Raw genomic sequence first — 18,337 nt, forward strand, 5'->3', positions numbered from 1 at the left:
CCTGACGTCACCGCGCCGGCGCCCCGAGCCCCGCCCCGCCCCGCCCGGCGTCGGCGCGCGCCAACGGGTTCCTCCTCCCGGCGGAGATCGGCGTGGAGGCTCCCCGGGCGGCTCCGGGCTGCCGGGTCGGTAATCCCTTTAGGCACCGGACAGTCCGCCTAGGTGGGTCGGCCCCCGAGAGCCCTGGGCGGTGTGCGTAGTGACTCCGAACAGGGGCAGCCTCACAGTTTTGAGAAACGAGGGGGGAAGGAGGGAGGGGCAGCGCGCCGCCTTCCGGGAAGCACCCGGCGCGCGTGGGTGTCGGGGTGTAGCCGGGGAGACGTAGGCCTGGCCCTGACCTCACCTCGCCGCCGGGTGTACAGTAATCCGGAAAATCCCTGGCTCCAAAAATAGAATTAGGGTGAGGACGTGACGCCTGGCGATTTCACTGCACCAGGGAGTCACATTCTAAATGGTTCCTGTAGTTTAGACAGAGTCGGGAAAGGGACGTCTGGTTTATTACATTCAACCTATGTCAACGTAAAAAACACAGCTCTCTCGGGCGGTGGGGGCGCACGCCTTTAATCCCAGCGCTTGGGAGGCAGAGCCTGGCGGATCTCTGTGAGTTCGAGGCCAGCCAGGGTTACCAAGTGAGTTCCAGGAAAGGCGCAAAGCTACACAGAAAAACCCTGTCTCGAAGAAAAAAAAAAAAAAAAACATACAATTTTGCCCGGGCGGTGGTAGCGCACGCCTTTAATCCCAGCATTCGGAAGGCAGAGGTAGGCGGATCTTTGAGTTCGAGGCCAGCCTGGACAGAGAAACCCTGTCTCAAAAAAACAACAAAAACAAAACAAAAAAACACAGCTCTCATCTTACATGGAATTTGGGGTAACTTAAATTTGTGTTCCCTGGGCCATGGACCAAAATGGCTCTAGGATAAAACATTTCTGAATTCTCTTTAGCATAAGAGCTGTGGTTTTTACTTCTGCACTAAATCTCCCAAATAGCTGAAGCCGCCAACATTGGAGCAGTAGATCCTCCTCCCTCCATCTCAGGAACCTCTGGCCGCCCAAGGGTCTTTTAGTCTAGTTCAATCCTCCGAGATACCCTCTAGGGAGAAGAAAAAAAATCTTTGTCCTAATACATGGTTTGGGAATTGTTACTTTGTTTTGTTTAAGGCTTAATGTCTGGATGAAAAGGGTCTTAACCTTGTACTTATAGAGTACAAGGAATTTAGGTACATCTTAATATTTGTCAGTTGTGTCATTGAAGCGTAGGGTGGGGGATTCAAGACAAGGTTTCTCTATGTAGCCTTGGCTGTCTTGGAACTCGCTCTGTAGACCAGGCTGGCTTCAAACTCGGAGATCCGTCTGCCTCCTGAGTGCTGAGATCAAAGGCGTGCACCACCATCACCCTCTGTTGCAATAAGACATTTTTACAGCTCATTTTTGCTAGGTGTGTTTGGACAAGCAATCTCGAGACAAAGGCAGGTGGATCTCTGAATTCAACATCAGACTGTCCTACATATGGAGTTCCAAACTAGTTAGAGCTACATAATAATTTTCTCAAAACAAACCCCTTAAAAAACAAAACTAGCCGGGCGGCAGTGGTACACGCCTTTAATCCCAGCACATGAGAGGCAGAGGCAGGTGGATCTCTGTGAGTTCGAGGCCAGCCTGGTCTACAGAGCAAGATCCAGGACAGGTACCAAAACTACACAGAGAACCCCTGTCTCCAAAAACCAACGACAAAACAAAACAAAAAAGCTCCTTTATATAGAGAGCTGAATCTCAGCACTCAACAAAACAAAAACCTCATAAATCCATGATTCTGATAGCTTTTTGGTTTGGTTTTGTTTTTTTCTGAGACAGGGTCTCTCTGTGTAACAGCTCTGGCTGTCCTCGAACTCATTTTGTAGATCAGGCTGGCCTCGAACTCACAGAGATCTGCTTGCCTCTGCTTCCCAGAATGCTGGGACTAAAGTCATGGGCCACCACCTCCCAGCAATTCTGATAGCTTTTGGTGTGTTTCATCAAGTGATAGTTACCCTAAGACACTATACAAACTAAAAATGTGATACATTAGTTGTTTGGGTTTTGGGAAAAGGGTCATCCTATGTGGACTCATCTCTAATTTGAGATCCTTCTGTCTTAGCTTCCATAAGCTGAAACTACAGACATATCTCACTACACTTGGATCCAAAATGTGGTGAATTTGGGTAAGGCTTTGTAAAAGAAGGTTTGAAGCACCTCTGACATACATTATTAAGTGAACAAAAGGGAGTTGCAGGGCCTGGAGAGATGTCTTGGCAATTCAAGAGTGCTTACTGCTCTCACAGAAGACCTGAGTTCGATTCCCAGAGTCCACATTGGTGGATCATACCCATATAACTCCAATTCCATGAGATCTGATGCCCTTCTGGCCTCTGTAGGCTTCTGTACAACATGTGTATATAAATTCAGGCAAGCATACACATGAATAAAAATAAGTAGTGAAATGAAGTTCCAGTATAATATGAAATGACCCCCTTTACATGAAATTAAATTATACACTGAATAGGAACACAAGTGTAGCTTGTTAAGCACATGAACAGCAAGAGGGCTGGGTGGTGGTGCACACCTTTAATCCCAGCACTCGGAGGCAGAGCCAGGCAGATCTCTGTGAGTTCGAGGCCAGCCTGGTCTACAGAGTGAGTTCCAGGAAAGGCACCAGAGAAACTACACAGAGAAACCCTGTCTCAACAGGAAAAAAAAAAATAACAAGAGGCCTGGGTTCAATCTTCAGAACAACCAAACCAATCCTCTGGATTGGAGGTGGGTGGGGAGGAGGTCGTGGTTCTTTGTATACTTTATACAATTCTACACGTGGTCTTAACTAAAATGCCAAGGACCAATACAATTATCAAGCTTTCTATAGTGAAGGAACAATTCTTTCAACTTGGTATAAAAGATAATAAAATCTGATAAAGATGAATTACTAGTCAGATGAAACTTCAAGACATAAAAATGCAAGCCTGAATTATCATTAGCCTAAACAGAAATATTAGGTCAACATGACATTATCAGTGAAAAACACAACTCCAAACTTCGAAGTTGTAAGAGAAAGTTTATTCTGAGCCAAATGTGAGTGTCCACGACCCAGTGTACTGGCTAGTCTTATGTCAACTTGACACAAGCTATAGTTATCTGAGAAAGGAGGACCTAAACTGAGAAAATGCCTTCATAAGGTCAGACTGTAGGCAGGACTAGGTATTTTCTTAATTAGTGATTGATGGTGGAGGTTAGGGGGACCCAGCCATTGTAGATAGTGCCACCTCTGGGCTGGTGGTCCTGGGTTCTACTTGTAACAAGCCAGTAAGTAGTATCGCTCCCTTGAACTCTGCATCAACTCCTGCCTCCAGGTTCTCATCCCATTTGAGTTTCTGTTCTCACTGCAACATAGCAATTATAATACTAAGACACCCAGGAACACAGATTCATGTATGTTCCAGCATGGAAGCTGATCCACTAGAGTTTAGTGGTTACTAAACAAAGTCATAAATAAGCATTTACCAAATACATTCTTGGGGACTGCAGGTAGGTGGGTTGCACTGCAGAAGGGAAAACTGTTACAGGTTACAGATACTCTGCGGTGACTGATACTCCTATCATTTGGATGGCAGATGTCAGTGGTTTGCTAAGAATACATTTTTAAAGTTGTACTTGACTGTCAAAAGAACCTCAGGCCAGGGGCTGGAGATAGGTGGCCATCTCAGTTTAGGATTACCTTTGCTGTGAAACATGAAACACCATGACCAAAAGCAACTTGGGGAAGAAAGAGGTTTTTTTTTTTTTTTTTTTTTTTTTTAAATCATACTTCCTTGTAAGAGTTCATCATTAAAAGCAACAAGAACAGGAACTCAAGCAGGGCAGGAAGCTGGAGGCAGGAGCTGATGCAGAGACCGTGGAGAAGTTCTGCTTGTACTGGCTTGCTCCTCATGACTTGCTCAGCCTGCTTTCTTTTTTGTTAATATAATTTTTTATTGAATATTTGGGAATTTTATATCATGCACCCCAATCCCATTAATTTCCCAGTCCTTCCATATCTGCCCTCCACTCTTGTAATCTCCCCCACAAAAGAAAATAAAAAAGAATAAAAATCACATATTCAGCCGGGTAGTGGTGGCGCGCACGCCTTTAATTCCAGTACTCGGGAGGCAAAGGCAGGCGGATCTCTGTGAGTTTGAGGGCAGCCTGGGCCACAGAGTGAGTTCCAGGAAAGGCGCAAAGCTACACAGAGAAACCCTGTCTCGAAAAACCAAAACAAAACAAAACAAAAAAAAAGTCAATACTCATTCATTATAGTGACACTGGAGGCTGTGGTGTGTCACACACTATATACCCTTTTGCCCACACAGCTTTACTTGTGAATGTTCACTGGAATGAGTCATTAGTATAGTTTCTGGCTTCTGCTACACCAGTACTGGACCCTCCTAGAGTCTCTTGGATATCCTGCTGTTACCCCAGTCATGGAGGTCCTGCAGGACTGGCCCCTTTACACACTCCAGCAGCTCATAGATGGAGTAGGTATTGGCATGGGCCAACTCAAAAGTCCTAGATCGGGGCCTGGGTGGTAGCTGAGTTTGTCAGCCCACCAGCTCTCCTGTGACACCCTGGCAAGGGAGTGGGGACCAGCTTTCCCATGCACACATCACCACTGGCACCACTGTGGGTAGCCAGTTAGGGATGGAGCCAGTTCAGCGTGGTCCTAGAACATCAACTTGGTTTCAGGCTGCAGTACCCATCTGCAGCCCACAGGCCACTGACATCAACATAGATCCTAGCTGCAGTAGGACCATTGTTAGTTGTTTTCTTTTACTCTTTTGGTTCTTTGATGGTCTTTTGTTCTTGGGGGGCCGCCACCCAGCTCCTGCATAAATCACACACAGAGGCTTATTTTTAATTATAAATGCTCAGCCTTAGCTTGGCTTGTTTCTTGCTAGCTTTTCTTAACTTTAAATTATTCCATCTACCTTTTGCCTCTGGGCTTTTTCCTTTTCTTACTCCTATATATTTTACTTATACACTTACTCCATGGCTGGTTATGTGGCTGGGTGGCTGGCCCCTAGAGGCCTACTCTCCTTATTCTCTTGCTCTTTCTCCTTCTGTTTATTCTCCCTGCCTGCCAGCCCCACCTGCCCTTTCTCCTGCCTCGCTATTTGGCCATTCAACTCTTTATTAGACCATCAAGTGTTTTAGACAGGCAAAGTAACACAGCTTCACAGAATTAAGCAAATGCAACATAAAAGAATGCAACACATCTTTGCATCATTAAATATTCCACAGCATAAATGAATGTAACACATCTTAAAATAATATTCTACAACAGACCATGGACCCAGACATGGCCTTCATCTGCAGCCCAGCCCAGACACCACTGTGGCCTCTGGTGGCAGTGCAGGCCTTCCACGTCAGGCTGTTCCTCACCACCATCGTGTCAGCTCTCTCCACGGCACACAAACTGCTGGGATTCTCTGATTCTCTCACCACAGATTGCTCACTTCCAGCCAGCTCAGCATTCCAGTGTCTTGGCTCTTTCAGCCATGCCTTCCCCAGCCTGCTCTCTCACAGGACCCAGGACAACCAGACCATGGGTGGCACCACCCACAATGATATGGGCCCACCCACATCAGTCACTAAGACAACACCCTATAGGTTTACCCGCAGACAGATTCTATGGGGCATTCTCTCGAACTTCCAGCACAGTGGCTCAGTGGCTGGGAGCACTGGCTGCTCTTGGAGAGGACCCAGGCTCAGTTCCCAGCACCCACTACATATCCCAGCACTGCCGGTGACTCTAGTTGTAGGGGATCCCACGCACTTTTGATCTCTGCAGGCACCAAGTACGCATGTGGGGCACATACACCCATGCAGTCAAGCATTCACAAACATAAAATAAATCTTAAAGATATTAGGTCAGGTGGTTGAGCAAGGAATGACTATTAAGTGGGCTAAGTATAGCTCAAGGTAATTTGGCTCTGGATCCACAACCTTCTAACTCTCCAAAATCACAAAGTTCTAGTCCACCATTTAACCTTTTAGAGTCGTTAACACAGGTGTGGCTTCTCTCTTTTCTCTCTTCTGGGAACTTCGGTTTATACCATATAAGTTTCTAAAGCTTACTTTCAGTTCCTGTACTGCCTTAAAAACAAATAAGATGTCTGTTTGTCTGCATGCCACAGCTCATTATTTTTTTCTTTTCAGTGAAAATACATGACTTAAAGAATTGCCAGGGTTATGACAAGCCTGAGGGTAATGGCACTTTACACCAAACTTGATGAATTTCGTTCTATCCCAAAAAATAAACATTTTGAGGGGTATGTGTGTGGTGCCATAGTGTGCTGGTGTTAGCCAAAGGACAACTGGCAGCCAGTATTCTACCCGTGAGCCATTCCACTGTGTGTGTGTGTGTGTGTGTGTGTGTGTGTGTGTGTGTGTGTGTGTGTGTGTAGGGAGGGAGGGAGGGAGGGAGGGTCAAAGGATGAAGTAATTGGGGTGAAAAGCAAATATGTTAGAAAGGAACTGTGTGATCTGTTTTCTGTTTTAAGGCATTTGCCATAAGGATAAATATGGAGGAGCATTTTAGGCAGAAAACAGAAGCAAAGTTGAAGAGGTAATGTTTGCTGGGTGTGTTAAGAAATACAGTGGCCATCTGTCACGTTGCCTCCCCAGAATCCCATCTGCCCTCTCCAGTTTTCCCTTGGAGACACCCAATATCTCTATTTTTAGTCAATGTGGTTTGGGAGAAGCTGACATCTTCCCCAGTTCCTAGCTATACCTCCCGACCTTCATCTCCCCACAGTGACTGATTCAGAACGTGTGCCGTCCCCAGGACTTTTTCTGGAACCATGAGAGGAAAGGAGAGAAGTTCTTATTCTGGATTGCAGAGAAGAGGGTGAGCTCAGAGCTACTGACTATGTGTGCTACTGGAATTTGAACCCAGAGCCTTGAAGTACTAAACGCACTCTGTCGACTCCTAGGCAACTAACTTTCTTCGCTCTGTTTATTGACACTGGAGAAGAACCAGCTTAAGATGAAGCCAGCAATGAGCAGAGAGCAGGAGTAGAAACAGATACCAGCGAATTAATTTATGTCTCTAAGTGTAGAAGCTCCCTAGCTTCCACCCCCAGGTTATCCCGACATTTTGTTGTTGCTGTAACATTTAATTTAATTGTAACATTTTAACAGAAAGACTGACACAAAAGTATTATGGTTTGCCATAACATAGTGTGTTATACTTGGGACTAGTGTGACTGTGGAGGTAGGTAGGGGCTAGAATGTGAAGGCTTAAGGAATAGACCTTTATTGTATAGCTATGAAAGGGTTAAAGCAACAGTATCCCCAACAAACCCATCGGAACCAGAAACACACTGCTAGGAACATTTAGTTCCTCACACTTTGATGAGGCGTTCACTTTTGCTCTTCTGGTTCCCTCTGATAGTTACAGAACTTTTACAATTGGGAAAGGAGAGCTAGGGACATGACTGTGACCAGAGCAGTGTCCTCCAACCAGGGTGCTGTGCATTATCCCAACAATCACTGAAACAAGTTTGACAAATGAGTTATTTATGGGGGCCAAGCGTGGAGGGGGAGAATCCCAAAAACTCTTTCTAGAGAATAGAGTTTAGGGTTGTTTATGGAATAACCCAGCAGAAAGACTTAAAGCGAATGCTCAGAGATGGCTAGCATGGTATGGATGTGGAATTTGGGCCTCTCTGACATTAAAAGGGCACAGAACAGAAACTGCAGGATCAAACAAGAGTCAGATCACTTCAACAAAAGCAGCCTTTAAGCTCCTGGAAGGTAATCTGGCAGCCATTGGCATCTCTACCCACGTGCCAGAGGTGCTGTCTGTCTGTCTGCAGCAAAGCCTGTGGGAGCCTCATAATACATACCTCAGCTGTGACCTCGAGAGCTCGTCATTTCAAAATCCAATTAGAAACAGCTAAGGGGGGTTTGAAAGGTTGCTTAGGGTAAGTAAGAGTAGGTCATCTGTGTGTATTTATCAAAGTTAGGAAACTGGTTTCTCTGTGTAGCCCTGGCTATCCTGGAACTCACTCTGTAGAGCAGGCTGGCCTCGAACTCTGAAATCCACCTACCTCTGCCTCTCAAGTGCTGGGATTAAGGATGTGTTCCACCACCACCACAGGGTTTAAGACAGGGCCTTGATGGTAACATTCTTGGGGATGTTTCTGGTTTCTTGGAGAGATGTTTCTAAGGTGCAAAAGGTACACATTAACAACTGTAACTATTTTTGATTGTTTGTTTGTTTTGGTCAGGGTTATGCTGGCCTCAAATTTATATCTCCTGCTTCAAGCTCTTAAATGCTGGGATTACAGTCATATGCCACTGCATCAGCTATAAAGACCTTTTGATAAGTACCCAGCAGATGGTTGTGTCTCAAGGAGCAAAAATTAGGTATTAGTAGCATCTCTGTTAATTTTCTATTGCTGCAATAAGACACCATGGCCAAGGTAGTTAATTATAGTGTTTATTTGGGGCTTACAGTTTTGGTATTAGAGTCCATGACCCTCATGGTGGGGAGCATGGCAGCAAGCAGGCAGGCATGGCACTGGAGTAGTAGCTGACAGCTCATATCTTGAGACACAACCATAAGGCAGAGATATCTAACAGGAAATGGTAAGGGCTTTTGAAATCTCAAAGTGACCCCCCTCAGTGAGACACCTACTTCAACAAAGCCGCACATGCTGATCCTTCCCATTAGGCAACCAGCTATTCACACATGAGCCTATAAGTTCATTCTCATTCAGACCACCACACATAGTAAGGAGGCTTAGAAATGGACCTGGAAAACAAACAAAAGGGTTTGGCAAGTTTCAGAAAATGCCATTTTCCTTTTAGGAATTGAGTTGTTTGATTTTGACCCCAGTCAGTAGTGTTTCCTAATTCTTTTAATAATAATAATTATTATTATTATTAACAACAATAATAAATTATTATTATTAGTGTGTGTGTGGTTGTGTATGGACATGCCATGGCATGTGTGTGGAGGTCAGAGTACAACCTTGTGCAATCTCTCCTGCCTTTACGTGGGTTCCAGGGATGGAAAACAGAAAGTTAGGTGTTTGTGGCAAGCACCTTTACCCACTGAGTCATCTCAGGAGCCTACGTGTCCTGTTTTGAAGACACATTAAACACAAGCAGAATTTCCCTGAAGAAAAAAGGAAATCAGGTGGTGGTGGATCCCAGCACTCAGGAGGCAGAGGCAGGTGGATTTCTGAGTTCGAGGCCAGCCTGGGGTACAGAGTGAGTTCCAGGACAGCCAAGGCTACACAGAGAAATCTTGTTTCAAAAAATAAAATGGAAAAAAATAAAAAAAGAAATGATCAGAAAAAAAAATAATCATAAGAATTAGGCTTTTTGGCATTTTTTTTGTGTGTGTGTGTGTCTTTGTTTTCTTATTGGAAGCAATAGCTCTGGAAATCTAATGAACATTATAATTTTGAGCATTTAAACATAAAACCAGAAATAATGACATTCAAATTCCCTATGGGTCACTTTAGAAGAGTCTCCTAGGTTTTTGTGTTATTTTGGTATTTTTCATAAATCCATGAAAAAAAATCCATTTTTAATGTATCTGCAGCACTGTCAACTTGGATTTGATTATTTCCCAATGATTAGATTTAGGTTAAACATTTTTTTCAGCTGATGACCCTGTCTACATGGTTTCTGTTAGAGGGCACATGTTGTCCAAATGCTATCCAGTTTTGTTCATTTATTAACTTTGGTCATTTTGGTCAAGGTGATATCCACTAGATTTGTCCACTGACAAGGTACCTTTACATTCTTTTTTAAATTGCATGCATTATTTGTGTGTGTGTGTGTGTGTGGGGGGTCATGGCATAAGAGTGGAGGTCAGTGGACTACAGCTTGTGGGACTTTGTTCTCCCGGAACCATGTGGATCCTGATAGTTTCCTGCTGAAAGACTACACTTCCCAGCTTCCCTTGTGGACTACGGAAGTCATTTCTGCCCTTGTAAGAGGCTGAATCCCATCTTCTGCAGGAATTTTGGCTGTCTGCACAGGTGGGTGACAAAAGTACCCCCCACGCACACACACCATGAATAGACATAGTTCCTCCTAAGGTCATTCCAAGCCTCACTTCCAGTTTCTCTGTGGACTGTATTTACAGTTTATTTTTCTGGAGGAGAGGACTTAGACCAATGGTTCTCAACCTGTGGGTCAAGGCCCCTTTGGTGATGAACCAACCAGCTTTTCACAGGGGTTGAATTTCAGATATCCTGCATCTCAGATATTTACATTATGATTCATAATAGTAGCAAAATTACAGTTAAGAAGCAGCAACAAAGAATTTTACTGTCAGGGGTCACCACAACATGAGGAACTGTATTGAAGGGTCACAGTGTTAGGAAGATTGAGAACCACTGACTTGGATGGAGGTTCTTTCCAACCTGGGCTGACTGGTGGTGCTTTGGGAATGTAATCTAGCCTCTCTACCCAGATGGAGATCTGTGCTCTTGCCTTGAAGCCTACAAAGACTATCTTTCCTAAAAACTTCCAAAGCCAGTATTTGTGAAAGCTCATTTAATTTGGTTATCTTGCTTTACAAATTATACCTCTAAACAACCAATCTATGTTAGAAACATGCTTAACTGCTGTCAGTATGTGGTGACCTGGAGATCTGTCCTTCGGCAAAAGGGGTTGACCTGGCTTTGGTCTTGATAATTCAGTCCATGTTACATGTAAATGATTTATTACAGAGTTGACATGACTGATGCTTTCATCTTTCCTCTGCTGGATGATTGTATGGAATGAGAATGCAGAGCTTTTTAAAAAGATTCTGTTAATAGGGTTAATTTTAGAAAAAACGTTCTGGTTATTCAGTGTAAACTTTGTAAAATGAACCATTTTCTCTTGACTTCAGTGGCAGGCACTGACTCTGGCAGTGACTTAGGATGTTTCTAAAATGCTGTTTTTCCTGATTCCCAGCCCCCGCCCTTCTTTCTGTGACAGCAACATGAACAACAATGCAGCTTCGGAAGGGCTGTGACATCACAATGAACAATACCTCATTTTGTCACTAAAGGAAAAGTGTTAATATTCTGATCCTGGCCCTTGGCGCCACCCTGTGTCCTGACCTAAAGGTCTCTTTTTAAGGAAAAACTCCGCCCATTTTTAAGGAAACTCCTCTTCCACTTCACTCCCAGGAGCTGTGCACCCCTTGACCCCTTCCTCCCTCCCTCCTCCCTCCCTTTCTCTCTGCCTCTTTATCTCTCTATTATAATAAACCATTTCCACAAGGATGCAGCCTCTGAGTTGCAAATGTCCACCCCACAGAGGGCCACCATGCCTGCATTGAGTGGGTCACCCCACAGCTACATCTGCCCAGCATGGTTCCCTGCATGCGCAGGATACCCTCGGCCCCCCTCGCATAATAATAATAATAAAATAATTTGTAACAAAAAGACCTCCTGAAGGGTCTTTTTGGAGGGTACTTTGGAAGGAATTTTAGTTGGACTGAAGTTGCATACATTGTGGCTTTGACCTCACTGGAAACAAGTTTTGGGTTGGTGATGGTTGTGTTATTTCTGTATAGTGCCACACACTTACCACAGGAGCAGACTTTGCTCATCTGCCTCACCTCCAAACCATCCCAAGAAAGATTTTTTTTCGCCAATCAATAAACAATTTAGAGGTATTTACATTCCTAAGCTTTCAGCTACTTTACAACAGAGTACAGTGGAGTGTGTACAGAATTGATTTTATAGTTTACAGTGTTTCATGTGTATCATTGGATTTTCAAAAGTTACTAGTTCAGTGGCCTCAGGGATCAGTGAAGTGCTGGCTGCATTACTATTTTGTATTATATAAGGACAGTCTACACCCAATTTCTAGAATTTCAGTTGGACAGTAGTGGTGTATTGGCTTTAATCCCAGCACTGCAGAGGCAGGGTGGATCTGTGAGTTCAAGGCCAGCCTGGTTTGCAGAGCGAGTTCTAGGACAGCCAGGGCAACACAGAAAAAATCTGTCTCAAGGGAAGAAAACAAAAACAAAAACAAAAAACAAAAAAAAAAAAAAAAAAAAAAAACCCAAAAAAAACCCCCCAAAAACAAAAAACCCAACCAACCAAACAACAAAATAATATAAAATTAGAGAAACAATCACAGGCACTGCATTGAGTCGTTTATAATGTCAATTTTACTATGGGTAGTCAGTCCGGCTCAGCTTTAAACTTACAATCTTAGATACCTAGACATCAGCCTGTTACATTGGCGAAGAGTGCGATTTCCTATTGTGTTGTATGGGCTCTTCGGAGGATCAGTCCAATACGGCCTCTCCCTTGGGCCTCAGTGAGTTCACGGAAGAGGAAACTGCTCTGCCCTCCATTGAAGCCTTCCGGAACCTTTTAAATGCCAAGGCCATGACATCACATACTACTCTCTATCTTCTTCTTTTTTTTTTTTTTTGGTTTTTTCAAGACAGGGTTTCTCTGTGTAGCTTTGCGCCTTTCCTGGGACTCACTTGGTAGCCCAGGCTGGCCTCGAACTCACAGAGATCCGCCTGGCTCTGCCTCCCGAGTGCTGGGATTAAAGGCGTGCGCCACCAACGCCCGGCTTTCTCTATCTTCTTGATAGGAAAACTAGTAAATGTTCTTTTGTAAACAGATACTAACTAGGCAGTTCCAAGTGTTACGGGGCTATGGTAACACCTCTGTCACCCCCCCCCCCCATAGGACACTGGAGAGGAGATCGAGACCCCGGACAGCCGCGGGGTGCGGGAGGGTACCAGGGGAGGCCGTCTCCCCTCCACCCAACTCGCTGACCACACGGTACCGCAGCGCAGCACACAAGCAGCGCCAGCGTCCCCAGCCTTAAACCCCGACAAGCCGCGGGCCTTTCCGCCAGAGAGCATGCGCCGGGCTGGCCCCGGTCGCGACGTCAGACCCGGAGGAGGGCCCACGGGGTAGGGGAGGAGGGGCGAGGCGGGCCGGAAGAGCGGGGCGCGAGCCGGAAGTCGCCGTCCAGGCCCGCCCCAGCCCGGGCCCTTGGCCGCCTGTTCGGTGGGCGGTTCTAAGTGGTTCGCCCGCCGCCGTCCGTCCCGGCGAGGGTGCTGCCGACAGCCCCGCCCTGGCCCCTGCAGCGCCAGCCTTCTGTGACAGCAGAGTCCTCGGTCCAGGCTGTGGTTGTTGGGCCTGTGGCCTCAGAGCACTTAAATCAACATCTTTTGGTATAGTTTCTTCCAATTTCAAATGTACCCCCCCTTTATTTTGGGGGGGGAGTAAAACTGTAATTCGTCACCTTCCAAGCTGGGAGGTTCTGTTAAAAGAAAGCAACTACAAAATAGGTCCATTAGATTTATCCGGAGGCTTTGAGCTGTATTTATTATGCCTTCCCTCTGTGAGCTGGAGATCCTGTGGAAGCACTCTATATGAAGGCTGGGATGAGACACCTTAGCCTGTAATTTTAAATGTGATTTCCATTTGGATTATCCTGTCCAAGTATTGCACCTTGAAAGGCTGGGCGTGAAAAGCTGATGAAGTTTTAAAGAATAGTTAAAAAGTCCAAAAGGCTTTGTCTAATTTTGCAGCTACATAAAATTGTCTAAGGGATGGGATTCAAGCCATGGCCTTCATGCCAGTTCTCCGGCCGGCTTGAAGCATCTTTAAGTCTGCAATGTTTGAGTGTGCACCCCTCCTCCTGCGCGTTTGTCTTTCCCCCTTCCTAAATTCCCTCTGTGTGCTGTGTCTCCCCCTGCCGTTGCTTCTTAGTTTTTATTTTTATTTTTTATTTTTGGCACGAGGTTAGATCTTTGGCTTCTTTCCTGATGACTGAGCCAGCATTTCTTTTCTTCCTCCTCTCTCTGTCTCTTTCTGTCTCTCTCCCTCTGTCTCTCTCTGTCTCTCATTGTTTTTGAGGCAGTTTCTCTGTCTCAAACCAGAGATCCACTTGCCCCTACCTTTTGGGATTGAAGGCATGCGCCACCACACCTGGCTGAGCCAGTATTTCTATCCTCCCTTTAAATCACCACAAACTGAAAAAAACCCTTTCATAAGGGTGTCCAAGGACAAAATTAGAATTTTTAGATAATGTCTTTGTGTGAAATTCCAGAATTGGGCAACACTTCATCCATAAAATGGGTGTTCTGATAGACTGAGGCAAAATAAGTTAGTTTTATGAATAATAGAGGGTTGGAGACCAGTGGAACAGCAAAAAGCAACTGGTCATTTCACAGTAACTTTTCTTGTAAGGCAGGAGTAGGATTATAGCAATTGACAAAAACAAGCAGACAAAAACCCAAAACCTAACTGGTAAGCGTCAGTTTACTTTAGGCTGCTTTTTCATAATGGTTAAGCTAGGGAGAACTTGACATTCGTGTCTGTTGAAACTGGACAGTTAGGAACTTGCTCCTGATTCCTGGGACAGTCAGACCATAACTTAATTTGGGTTCAGAGGTATGGAATATTAAGATGAATGATTCCTTTTTTTTATATTCAGTATGTTGTATTCCTTTTTTTTTTTTTTTTTTTTTTTTTTAAGAAGTATTATTTTCTTGTTTTGAGCAGGGACAAAAGTTCACATGCAGGTAGAGGCTGGCCCCATGCTGGAATGCCATTTGTAGGTGGACTTTTCTTTCCTGCCCGTCATGGAGACTCAATTATAAGTACTCAGCAGATAGCTCAGGCTTAATACTAGCTAACTCTTATAACTTAAATTAACCCATTTCTATTAATCTACATTCTGCTACATGGCATTACCTCTCTTTCATTTTGCACTTCCTGTTTTCTCTCTGTGTCTCCTTGGTGACTCCTGACTCTGCCCTCTTTCTTCTCAGCATTCTTAGTCTCGTTTTCCCACCTAACCTTATCCTGTCCAGCTATTGGCCAGTCAGCTTCGTTATTAAACCAATCACAGCGTAATTTACGCAGTGTATAGAAGGGTTATTCTAAATTAATGAATGATTCCCAGATCTGGATATTTCTGTATGCCCACCCTGAAGTCTGTAAACCACAAAAGCTCTGTTTTAAAAAAAATCCTGCCTCCTAGGCAGAATCCTAACTTCATTCTCTCAGAAGTAAATCACAAAGTGGTGAACCTGCATCCCAGAAAGGTAGAAAGAGAAAGTTTGCTTAGTTCAGAGAGAGTTTTGTGTATTTATGGGACTTGGTTGTCTATACTCTATGTTGTATTTTAAGACAGTGAAGGGGGCAAGAGCATTATTGGGTGTTAATTCTTGTAGCTTTAAAATACAAATACAAATAATGATTGGATGATACTGACCTTTAAATGTCAACAGTGCTGCTGACATGTTTCCTGGTAGAACTATAGAACAGACATGAAATGAAATCTTTATAGGTATAAGTGGTATGTAAAGGGTGAGCATACATTTTATTACCACATTCATGCAATAGAATTTGAAATGAGCTTAAAAGGGCAAAGCCTAGTAGCTGTATCTTTTAGCCCGACAACTAAGGTGGATTCTCTCAGGCCAGGGGTAGAAGGCTGGCCTAACATGCAAAGCTGGGCTCCACCCCCAGCAATGAAGAAAGAAACAGTTACTCTTTCTTACAACTAAGAAGTGAGTGGACGGACAGCATTAACAAAGGGTCTGGACTTAAGTTTCATTGCTCTGACTCTGTAATAGGAAACATCAAGTAGGATACCATATACATGAAAGATCATCGTATTTGGGGAACCTTTTATCCTAGTGTGGTGAATTTCCTGAGTTGATTGGAAAATTGTTGAATTCATTTACAGTGATATTAAGTGATTACAACACTTACTGTTTTGGTGTAGCAAATTAGCTACACCAAAATTTTTACTTTTGAAGCTGCCATTTCTATTGTTTCTTGGCCTGTTGGCTAAAATCAAGCATCAAAACAACCATTTTGTTTTATTCATGGCTTCTGTAGGTCAGGAAATCAGTCAAGATGTCATAGAGATGATTGCACTATTTTTGAGGTCTTATCCCTCAACATGGACTGTCTACTGATTGGGACTTGTGCCTTATGGGGCTTTTTTTTTTTTTTTTTAATACAGTGAGCATTCTCAGGATAGCCAGATGATTTTGTAGTAGTTCAGGACTCTAAACAGGAGGGTTCTATTGAATAAGGTAGACACTGTACTGCCTTACTGCTCTGCCTTAGCATCATGGCCAAGAACTGTTGGTTGGAGCAGTCATAAGGCTACGCCTGTGCAAGAGGAGCGTCCCCGGCCCCACATCTCTGAGGAAAATGTGTCAGAAATATGGGGCTGTACATACAGCTTGACAAGTGACTGTCTTCACCTGCTGAACCACCACATTGGCCCCTCAGACAGTATTTCCAAAACACAAGCTTAATGCTAGGAGATCTATGAGAAAATACTAAATTTCAAATAAGCAGTGTATTATTTTCCTATGGGTGTTGTAATGAACACCCCAAATCTATTGTCTAAAAGAGATTAGTCATTTATTCTAGAAAACAGAGTTAGTTCCTCAGAGAGAAACGTTGTGTCTCTCTGTTTTTCATAGGTGCTGATGGCCTGGTTCCTTGGTGTACAGTTGCCTCCCATCTCTGCCTCTGTTCTTATAAAACCTTCCTGGGTATCTCTGTGCTATCTCCTCCCATAAGGATACCAGGCACTGGATTTAGAGCCTGGTATAATCCAGAAGGATTTCTTTTTTAACTTAATTATATCTGCAAAGAACCAACTTTCAAACAAGGTCACACTTTGGTGCTCCGGGTGGATGTGAATTTGGGGGAGACTGTATTCAACACTGTAGATGGGATTGGTATTACAGATTTCTTCCTTCACCTTGTGGCTCAGCACAGAACTCCCACCTCACCAGTCTCAAAGTTTCACCCTTGAATCAGCTATAAATAGAGATATTAAATATGTTTTGTATTAAAGTACAAGTGCAAGGTCACTGTTTAGCAGGAAGCTGGCCACCCACAGGGGAGCTGCTGCCCATCAGCTCTGGAGCCTCACACTGAGAAGCCTTCTCTCTGTATTCTTTCCAACAAGGTTTGCCCCTCTCCCATTTAAGCTTCCACATCTGTGGAATGACTTCGGTCATCTGTGCAATGACTCCTAAGAAATCTCTCCATTTCACTTTTCTTCTGAGTTTGAGACTTCTTTTCCCATTGGTTACTGGACATTCTGATACACTGAACTGTAGGCATCATAGAGTCTCAGATTACTTCATTAAAAGCATAAAGCTTTTTTTTAGGTTTTCTTGTTCCCTTGCCCTGACTCTTTTATTGATGTACTCATCCACACTAACCCCCAGAACAGTACCCAGAGAGTTGTCTCACTCCTGCTCTCTTCCTCTCATAGCATCTCACCGGGGCCACCCTAGACAGGATTCTGGGTCACCGTCCACTGCCTGCTTCTCAGGCTTTCATCACCACAAGCCTGTGTTTAGAGCTATTTCTAGGGAATATTAGGTTTATTGTGTCTGCTTACGAAATAAGAATGGCAACTGGGTCGCAGGTTAGACATCAAGTATATTTTGGACCAGAAAGTACAGTAAGTTACAGATAACTTTGGAATTGTCAGCATGACTTGGACATTGTGTTTTGATGCTTTAGTATTGTCAAACTTGGTCACACATGCAGGTTCTTTCTATGCTCTTATCTGTAAATGTTGCTTTGCTTTCCTGGCATACTGGAAACTCTGCTCCCCAGAGAATACTCTTCCCCTGCAGCCCTCTCTATTGCAGCTGGGATCTACCTCTGCCCTTCAGCCTTCTTCTCCTGGTGGCTTCCAGACTATTTCTCTACCTCTTCCCTATTTCCAACTCATGTTTCCAGATTACATGATACTCTACCCCTCCATAATGCAATTATTTATGTAGCCCATGTTCTCTCACTCTGTGTGTGTGCGCGTGCACGCGCGTGCATGCGTGCACATGTGGATTGGGGGCTGTTTTTCAGTGGCCTAGTTGCCAGTATGTTGTCCAGTGAGACTTCTCAGTAAGTCATTGTTGTGGAATAATCTTTTTGTACACTGTGAAGATGTGTCTTTCCAAGGTGCCTTCTGATTGGTTTAATAACGAGCTGAATGGCCAGTAGGTTCCCAGCCTGAACCCACTCAGTATACCATAACAGCAGAAAAAACACAATGAGGCCAACTAGGCTTACACTAAAGGATCCCAGCCTCAAATGAACTCCAATTTTGCAGCCACACATTTTTCTGTCAGAGTCACCCCACACTGCACACCTTCCAAACACACACATACCATGTACCTTCTGAATGGTGGTTGGATTCTCAGATACCTAGCTACACATTTCTCTGGAACACTTATCCCATACTCCACACCTTCCAAACACATATGCTGTGTGCCTTCTGGGATGTAC

General features: G+C 44.2%; 2 long non-coding RNA genes across 2 annotated transcripts; both read left to right on the forward strand.

The window, feature by feature from the left end:
- The first annotated feature begins 20 nt into the window (after positions 1-20).
- On the forward strand, positions 21-8,527 carry LOC119088165. The gene is made up of 3 exons (XR_005091762.1): positions 21-162; positions 6,566-6,630; positions 6,820-8,527. It is a non-coding gene; the product is annotated as an uncharacterized LOC119088165 (long non-coding RNA).
- Positions 8,528-13,044: 4,517 nt separating this feature from the next.
- On the forward strand, positions 13,045-17,206 carry LOC119088166. Its single transcript, XR_005091763.1, has 2 exons — positions 13,045-13,227; positions 16,510-17,206. It is a non-coding gene; the product is annotated as an uncharacterized LOC119088166 (long non-coding RNA).
- Positions 17,207-18,337: the final 1,131 nt, after the last annotated feature.

This window comes from Peromyscus leucopus, chromosome 6 (assembly GCF_004664715.2).
Source record: "Peromyscus leucopus breed LL Stock chromosome 6, UCI_PerLeu_2.1, whole genome shotgun sequence".
Taxonomy (NCBI): Eukaryota; Metazoa; Chordata; class Mammalia; order Rodentia; family Cricetidae; genus Peromyscus; species Peromyscus leucopus.